The 9,183-nt window shown below is 56.7% G+C and overlaps 1 pseudogene; it reads right to left on the bottom strand.

Moving 5' to 3' along the window:
• Window positions 1-9,124: 9,124 nt before the first annotated feature.
• Window positions 9,125-9,183, bottom strand: part of LOC128717712 (large subunit ribosomal RNA) — a 5,307-nt pseudogene continuing 5,248 nt past the window's right edge.

Raw genomic sequence — 9,183 nt, 5'->3', positions numbered from 1 at the left:
CATGGACTTAGCAAAATTTTGAAATCTCCAACCAATCTTGGCCTGTTAGAGTATCTTGGTTGGGTTGCTATGGGCTGGTACGGCCTACTTGATAGGCAATGTTTCAACTCTTGGAAGCTCTCGTGGTTGCTAAGCACTGTTCGTGGCCTTCTTGATAGAAATGGCTTATGGTGGCCATGGACTTAGCAAAATTTTGAAATCTCCAACCAATCTTGGCCTGTTAGAGTATCTTGGTTGGGTTGCTATGGGCTGGTACGGCCTACTTGATAGGCAATGTTTCAACTCTTGGAAGCTCTCGTGGTTGCTAAGCACTGTTCGTGGCCTTCTTGATAGAAATGGCTTATGGTGGCCATGGACTTAGCAAAATTTTGAAATCTCCAACCAATCTTGGCCTGTTAGATTATCTTGGTTGGTTTGCTATGGGCTGCTACGGCCTACTTGATAGGCAATGTTTCAACTCTTGGAAGCTTTCGTGGTTGCTAAGCACTGTTCGTGGCCTTCTTGATAGAAATGGCTTATGGTGGCCATGGACTTAGCCAAATTTTGAAATCTCCAACCAATCTTGGCCTGTTAGATTATCTTGGTTGGTTTGCTATGGGCTGGTACGGCCTACTTGATAGGCAATGTTTCAACTCTTGGAAGCTCTCGTGGTTGCTAAGCACTGTTCGTGGCCTTCTTGATAGAAATGGCTTATGGTGGCCATGGACTTAGCAAAATTTTGAAATCTCCAACCAATCTTGGCCTGTTAGAGTATCTTGGTTGGGTTGCTATGGGCTGGTACGGCCTACTTGATAGGCAATGTTTCAACTCTTGGAAGCTCTCGTGGTTGCTAAGCACTGTTCGTGGCCTTCTTGATAGAAATGGCTTATGGTGGCCATGGACTTAGCAAAATTTTGAAATCTCCAACCAATCTTGGCCTGTTAGATTATCTTGGTTGGTTTGCTATGGGCTGCTACGGCCTACTTGATAGGCAATGTTTCAACTCTTGGAAGCTTTCGTGGTTGCTAAGCACTGTTCGTGGCCTTCTTGATAGAAATGGCTTATGGTGGCCATGGACTTAGCCAAATTTTGAAATCTCCAACCAATCTTGGCCTGTTAGATTATCTTGGTTGGTTTGCTATGGGCTGGTACGGCCTACTTGATAGGCAATGTTTCAACTCTTGGAAGCTTTCGTGGTTGCTTAGGATAAGAATCCCGACGAGAAAGGTTTCCCGGACTTATAAAAATAACCGATTAGCCCCAAGGACACATCTTCCTTGAAAGGCTAATCATGCACCACACACCACACCACCCATAGGCTTGCAAGCAGCACTCTTGTCGAGTGCAGCAAGCCTATGCTCACATCAACTACCGTACACGTACCACCATAGGCTTGCAAGCAGCACTCTTGTCGAGTGCAGCAAGCCTATGCTCATCAACTACCATACGTACCACCACAGCCTTGCAAGCAGCACTCTTGTCGAGTGCAGCAAGCCTATACTCCACGAACTAACCACTTCACCACCAAGCATGGGTCGCCTGAGAGGATCGATGCGAACGCATCTCTACAACTCGCAGCTCCCAGCCTGTAGTCCCGTCGTTTGCGGGCGGTCGAAGGTGTCGAAACTAGTTGTATCCACGGTCGACGGGAGCACAGCCACCAGGGTTCCCTGTGATAAGGTACTTCCACGTGCAGCGTACACCCGCCCGTTGCGGCTCAGTCTAGTGCTATAGCGGGGATGAGACGGCAGTGTGCACGGGGCAGCACCGACGGATCTCAGAGGGTTGTTAAGCCCGCTAGCTTCCGATCACCTAATGGGTTTATGATGCGCTATCAGCTCGGATTGGATACGACCTTAGAGGCGTTCAGGCATAATCCAGCGGACGTAGCGTCATACCAAAGTCCGGTCGAACTAGTATTGAGCCAGTGGTCCGTACCTGTGGTTCCTCTCGTACTGCACAGGAATTCCGTTAAGATAGCAGCATACAGCACACACCAGTAGGGTAAAACTAACCTGTCTCACGACGGTCTAAACCCAGCTCACGTTCCCTTGAAAGGGTGAACAATCCTACGCTTGGTGAATTTTGCTTCACAATGATAGGAAGAGCCGACATCGAAGGATCAATAAGCCACGTCGCTATGAACGCTTGGCGGCCACAAGCCAGTTATCCCTGTAGTTGCGAGCGAACCTCCGTAGTGAACGGACGTGTTGTGGATGAGCTCTTGTCGACGCGTGCGTGTGAGTGTATACTGTGAGTGCATACCGAGTAAGACAAAGTGTGCGAAAGAGACACCAAACGGCCACCGAGGACCTTGGTTTTACGTGTCCGGCCCCCGATCTCGGCCGCCGACCCCCCACCCAAATTTCACCCCCCCACCTATCAAGGGGGGGGAGTTTTTCGTGGGCAGGTTTTTGTTGAATATTAAGGCGAATTGTGAACCGATCCGGACGATTAAGGTGTCGTTGGACGCGTCTCGGTAAGACGCATCTTACAAAATTTTGTATGTGTGTGTGTGTGCGTTACACCGGAAGTGGCACTTGAAAAACTGTGAGTTTTTGGTGGGGGACCGTTTTACCCCCCAAAAAGTGCGTTAGTGATCTTAAAAACACTTGAGGACTATAAGTGAGAATATCCCGCGTCGATAGAGTGGTCTAACATTTTTGTGCGACGAACCGTTGCGGAGTTATAGGCTTCCAAAGTTGGAGGTTTTGGCGATTTCCGGCGTCTTTCGTTCCCATACATTTTGTATGGGACAGCTGTTCGGTGGCGCGTTCTTGGCCGAGTACCGTGTGTCGTCGCGTGTGACGTCAGTGCAAAGTACCGGTTTGCGCCCGATCTGGCGTTGTCGCCGCGAGTGTGCTGAAGAACATAACGGTAAAGCCCGGTGCAAGCGCACCGAAAAGTGTAACTTTTTGGCAAAGTGCACGATTTAAGGCACTTTCCGTTTGCCGTGTGTTCCTGTGTGCGTGCGTGTGTGCGAGTGTTTGGAGTGAAAATCGGCCGTATCAGCCAGGCCACGCGTGCCAGGGCTTTGGTTTCACGTGTCCGGCCCCCGATCCTGGCCGCCGACCCCCCACCCAAATTTCACCCCCCCACCCCTTAAGGGGGGGGAGTTTTTCGTGGGCAGGTTTTTGTTGAATATTAAGGCGAATTGTGAACCGATCCGGACGATTAAGGTGTCGTTGGATGCGTCTCGGTAAGACGCATCTTACAAAATTTTGTATGTGTGTGTGTGTGCGTTACACCGGAAGTGGCACTTGAAAAACTGTGAGTTTTTGGTGGGGGACCGTTTTACCCCCCAAAAAGTGCGTTAGTGATCTTAAAAACACTTGAGGACTATAAGTGAGAATATCCCGCGTCGATAGAGTGGTCTAACATTTTTGTGCGACGAACCGTTGCGGAGTTATAGGCTTCCAAAGTTGGAGGTTTTGGCGATTTCCGGCGTCTTTCGTTCCCATACATTTTGTATGGGACAGCTGTTCGGTTGGCGTTCTTGGCCGAGTACCGTGTGTCGTCGCGTGTGTTTCTGTGTGCGTGCGTGTGTGCGAGTGTTTGGAGTGAAAATCGGCCGTATCAGCCAGGCCACGCGTGCCAGGGCCTTGGTCTCACGTGTCCGGCCCCCGATCCTGGCCGCCGACCCCCCACCCAAATTTCACCCCCCCACCCCTTAAGGGGGGGGAGTTTTTCGTGGGCAGGTTTTTGTTGAATATTAAGGCGAATTGTGAACCGATCCGGACGATTAAGGTGTCGTTGGATGCGTCTCGGTAAGACGCATCTTACAAAATTTTGTATGTGTGTGTGTGTGCGTTACACCGGAAGTGGCACTTGAAAAACTGTGAGTTTTTGGTGGGGGACCGTTTTACCCCCCAAAAAGTGCGTTAGTGATCTTAAAAACACTTGAGGACTATAAGTGAGAATATCCCGCGTCGATAGAGTGGTCTAACATTTTTGTGCGACGAACCGTTGCGGAGTTATAGGCTTCCAAAGTTGGAGGTTTTGGCGATTTCCGGCGTCTTTCGTTCCCATACATTTTGTATGGGACAGCTGTTCGGTTGCGCGTTCTTGGCCGAGTACCGTGTGTCGTCGCGTGTGTTTCTGTGGGGAGTCAATCAACACGCTACGTCGCCGCGAGTCGGGGAGAACACCTCCCCCGACTCCCCCCCCCCTCCACCCTCACCCGTAACAGTGAGAGGTGGAGATGTCGTCGACGGGGCGAACCCTCCGTTCCAGGACGGAGTCAACGGAGGAGAGGCCGGCGAAGCTCTCCACTATTCTGGAGCCGCGAGTGGCTCTTACACGAACATCTGTTCCGGGAGCGAAGCAGCAGTCCCCGGAAATGTCGGAGCTGAGACAGCTCCTCAATGAGACGTCGCTCACCAACGAGCAGCTGCGAGCGACGATCGTGGGTCTGCAACAGGAGATCCAGATGCTCCGGCAGCAGATGGAAACAAATGCTGTGCAGGCCCGGCAAGATTTGCAGCTGGCCCGAGAGGAAGCCCGGATGCGCGAGACGCTGGCTCGTGAAGACAACGAGCGCCTGCGCAACGAGCTGAGGGAGGAGCGAGCCAGCTTCCAAGAGCTCCTTGCACAGACGCTGGGCTATGGAGGCAGCCAGAAGCAGCAGTGGCAGCAGCAGCAGCAGCAACAGCAGCAGCAGCAGCAGCAGCAACAACAGCAGCAGCAACGTCGTGAGCAGCAGCAGCAACAGCGACAGCAGGGAGCGGTGTCGGCAACGGCAGCTCCGCTTTCAGACCCGGAAGGCGGCTCCTGGGCTGAAGTGGTGCGTCGTAAGCCGGCCCGGCAACCGGGGAACAAGCCGCAGCAACAGCAGCAGCAGTGGCCGCAACTACCGCAACGGGCAGCGGTTCAGCGACAGCCGATCGCAGGACCGTCTAAGCAGCAGCCCCAGCAACATCAGGGACAACAGGCCCGGGGTAGCCAGCCTGGAGCACAACGAGGAGGTCGGCGTCAGCGGCAGCGGAAAACCAAGCCGGACGCTATTGAAATCGCCCCAGCTGAGGGACAAACCTGGACGGAGGCGTACCAGGCTGTCCGAACGGCTCCAGAAATGGAGAAACATGCTGAGGCCCTAGGCGTCGGGCGACGCACCACACGCTCCAGGCTTGTCATGGAGCTGAAGGAGAGCGCGGACGCTGCAGAAGTTCTGCAGTGCATCAAGCAGGTCTGCGCAAAGGCAGAACGGCCGGCCTCAGCTCGGCTGGTCACGCCTATGGTCGAAATCCGGTTGGACGCTGTCGACCCTTTAGCGAAGGAGACCGATGTGGCGATGGCGCTGACCAACCTGTGCCAATGCGAGGTGGAGGAGACATCGGTTCGCCTGCGACCTGCCTGGGACGGCACGAAAGTGGCGATAGTCCGCGCAACAGCCAGGGCTGCGGAGGGTCTGGTCGACAAGAGCGTCAAGATCAAATACACATCGTGTCTGATCCGGAAGGTGGCTCCTCTGCAGGCGCGTCAGCAACGGTGCTACAAGTGCCTCGAGATGGGGCACGTCCGAGCTGCGTGCAGGAGCGAAGTGGACCGCTCGACAAGCTGCATTCGCTGCGGGAAGCCGGATCACCAGGCGAAGAGCTGCACGGCGGAGGTGCGCTGCGTCGTGTGCAGCGGCCCGCACCCGGTCGGGCATCCGACGTGCCGGCGCTAAAAGTGCTGCAAGTGAACCTCGGGCGAAGCCGGGCAGCCCAAGACCTCATGCTGCAGACGGCTCGCGAGTTAGGGGCTCAGGTGGTGCTCGCCTGCGAACTATATCGACCACCTCGGGATGATCCGCGGTGGGCCATCGATGCGGAACAGAGTGTGGCGATAATAGCAACAGGGGCGTACCCTATTCAACGGCTTTGGGGGAGCGTCGTCCCGGGACTCGTGGTGGCCACCATAGCGGGAGTAACGTTCGCCAGCTGCTACGTGCCACCCAGCAGCGGCATCGAAGACTTCGTAAGCTTCCTCGGTGCGGTGGAGGTGTCTCTGGTCGGACACGCAACATCAGTCCTGGCCGGGGACTTCAACGCCTGGAATGAGGAGTGGGGGAGTGCGCGCACCACCCGGAAGGGGCAGGAGCTCATGAGCGTGGTGGAGCAGCTGGCGCTGCATACGCTGAACCGCGGCAACGTGCCCACTTTCAAGGGCAACGGGGTTGCGCGGGAAAGCGTTGTTGACGTTTCCTTTGCCAGCCAAACTATTGCGCGACCGGACACCTGGCGCGTGCTCGATCGCTTTTCCAGCAGCGACCATGCCTACGTCCAGTTCCAGGTGGGCGTCCCAGGACAACGCCCCAAGCGACGAGGCCAGCAGCAGCAGCGAAGTCGAGACGGGACAGCCAGACACGCCGGGACCCGGTGGAAGACGACGCAATTCGATAACAAGTGCTTCGACATCGCCCTCACATGCGGCCACTTCGAGCAGGTCGCAACTCCGGAGGGGCTGATCGGCGGACTGACCCAGGCGTGCGATGAGATCATGGAGAGAGTACACGGGGCTACTTTCCATCGCAAGCCCCAGGTGTACTGGTGGTCTCCTGAGATCGAGCGCCTGAGGGAGGAATGCGGAGCAGCGGAGGCCGCCCATCGCAGGGCCCAACCTTCGGAGCGTGCGGTGACGTCGGCCAGGCTGCAGGGCTGTCGACGATTGCTGCAGGCCGCCATTCACAGCAGTAAGGAGGACTGTATGCAAGAGCTGATCGATGGGGTCGAAGCCGAGGTGTTCGGACTCGGTTACAAGGTTGTTCGAGCAAAACTACGTAACAGGGCACCACCGGAAACGGACCGAGCCGTACTAGGTCCGATCGTCGAAGCCTTGTTCCCGAATCATCCGGCGTTTGAGTGGCCGGACATCGATGCGTGCAGCGAGGCTCTGAGGCCGGTCACGAGCTCGGAAATTCTTTCGCTGGCCGAGCGGATGGCCACCTCCAAGGCGCCAGGGCTGGACGGTATCCCGAATGCCGCAGTGAAGGCGGCAATGCGGAAGCACCCGGAGGTCTTCGCCAAGGTGTACAATCAGCTGCTCGAGCGAGGGGAGTTTCCTGCGGCATGGAAGGAGGCACGCCTTGTGTTGGTCACGAAGCCAGGTAAGCCGCCGGGCGATCCGTCGTCGCACCGCCCGCTGCTAATGCTGGGAGCAGTCGCCAAGGGGTTCGAACGGCTGATCTTAGATCGGCTGAACGACCACTTGGAGGACAGCGATGCTCCTCGCCTGTCGGCAAGGCAGTACGGGTTCCGGCGCGGTCGTTCCACGCTTCAGGCCATCGAGCGGGTGATCGAGCGAGGACAACACGCGAGGACGTTTCACCGCACCAACCAGCGGGATCCTCGATGTCTGGTGGTGGCAGCACTGGACGTCAGGAACGCCTTTAACTCTGCCAGCTGGAAGGCGATCGCGGTTGCCCTGCAGAAGCTGATGGTTCCTGCAGCCCTCCAGAAAATATTGCGCAGCTACTTTTCTGAGAGGAGGCTGGTGTACGAGACCAGCGAGGGGCCAGTGCGTCGTACGGTCACGGCGGGCGTTCCACAGGGCTCAATCCTGGGCCCGACCCTGTGGAACGCGATGTACGACGGCGTGCTTCGGCTGGTGCTGCCTGAGGGCGCCGAAGTGATCGGCTTTGCGGATGACGTCGTGGTGCTGGCGAGCGGGACGACGCCGGAAGCAGCGACGGGACTGGCGGAGACGGCGGTAGCAATGATCAGCTCGTGGATGGCGCAACACCACCTGGAGCTCGCTCCGGCCAAGACCGAGCTGGTCATTGTGTCTACGATGAGACGAGACAACACCCGAGTCCCGGTGAGTATCAATGGAGTACAGAAACTGCCGACCCGCACCTTGAAATATTTAGGAGTTGTCATCGAGGACCACCTGTCGTGGAGGCCACACGTAGAGCAGGCCACGACGAAAGCGCTCCGTGTGGCGCAGGGGATTTCCCGGCTGCTCCGAAATCATGGTGGGCCAAAGAGTGCGAAGCGGCGGCTGCTTGCATCGGTGGTGGACTCCACCCTCCGCTACGCCGCGCCGATTTGGCACGAGGCAGTCCGACTCCGGGAGTGTTGCAGACAGCTGAACCGCGTGCAAGGACTGTACGCACGGCCAGTAGCTCGCACCTTCATTACAGTGCGCCATGAGGTGGCAACGGTCCTTGCCAGCGTCATCCCCATCGTGCTGCAGGTGACGGAAGACGCTCGTTGCTACCAGCGGCATCGGACGACGGGAGCAAGTCTACGCGAACTGCGCACCGAGGAGCGGACGAGGACAATCGACGAGTGGCAGCGTCAGTGGGACCAGCTAGAATCGGAAAGCCGCTACACCCGGTGGGCGCACCGGACCATCCCGGACTTGGCGGCATGGAAGAACCGGCAACACGGAGAGATGACTTTCCACCTTGCACAGATCCTCTCCGGCCATGGGTTCTTCCATGAGTACCTGTGCGTGAAACATCTGGCACCATCCGCCGACTGTACCAGGTGCCCGGGAGTCCTGGAGACGGCCGAGCATGTATTCTTCGACTGTCCGAGGTTCGCGGACGTCCGGCATGAATTACTCGGCGAGGAAGACGAAGCGGCTGTGACGCCTGACAACATTGAGGCGTTCATGCTTAGTAGCCGAACACGATGGAGCAAAGTCTGCGAGGCGGCACGAATCATCACCACGGAGCTGCAGCAGGACTGGTATATTGAACGTGCCACCAGCGCCAGGGCCGAGATGGTTGCTGCAGCGCAGACAATTGATGATGCTTACAACACCACGCTGGCAGAACGTAACGAGCGACGAAATGAGGCCCGCAGGCAACAAACGCGTGAGAGACAGGCGGAAAGGCCACCTCCTATGCACCCGGATGGGCGCCCGTACACGGAGGAGGAGCTGGCCCAGCGAGAACAGCGCATGGAACAGACGCGGGACAGGGTCCGCAGACACCGGGCCCGTCGGAAGGTGGAAAGCGGCGAGGCGGTGGACTGCCGCGACTATCTCTGGGCCCTGTTTGGCGTTGATGCGTTCAGGGAGGCGGACGAAGAAAGTGATTAGGGGACACGACTGTCCATTAGGGGCGGAATGTTGCAGCCAACAGGCAAAAAGAAATCACGCAACAAGGCACGACTGCCTAGATAGTTTGTCGGAAATGTAACGGGCAAGGGGACGAAATGTTGCAGCCAACAGGCAAAAAAAGAAAAATCATGCAACAAGGCACGACTGCCTAGA

This window comes from Anopheles marshallii (assembly GCF_943734725.1).
Source record: "Anopheles marshallii chromosome X unlocalized genomic scaffold, idAnoMarsDA_429_01 X_unloc_86, whole genome shotgun sequence".
Classification (NCBI taxonomy): domain Eukaryota; kingdom Metazoa; phylum Arthropoda; class Insecta; order Diptera; family Culicidae; genus Anopheles; species Anopheles marshallii.
The sequence above is the reverse complement of the archived record's forward strand: the minus strand, read 5'-3'. Positions and strand labels throughout refer to the sequence as shown.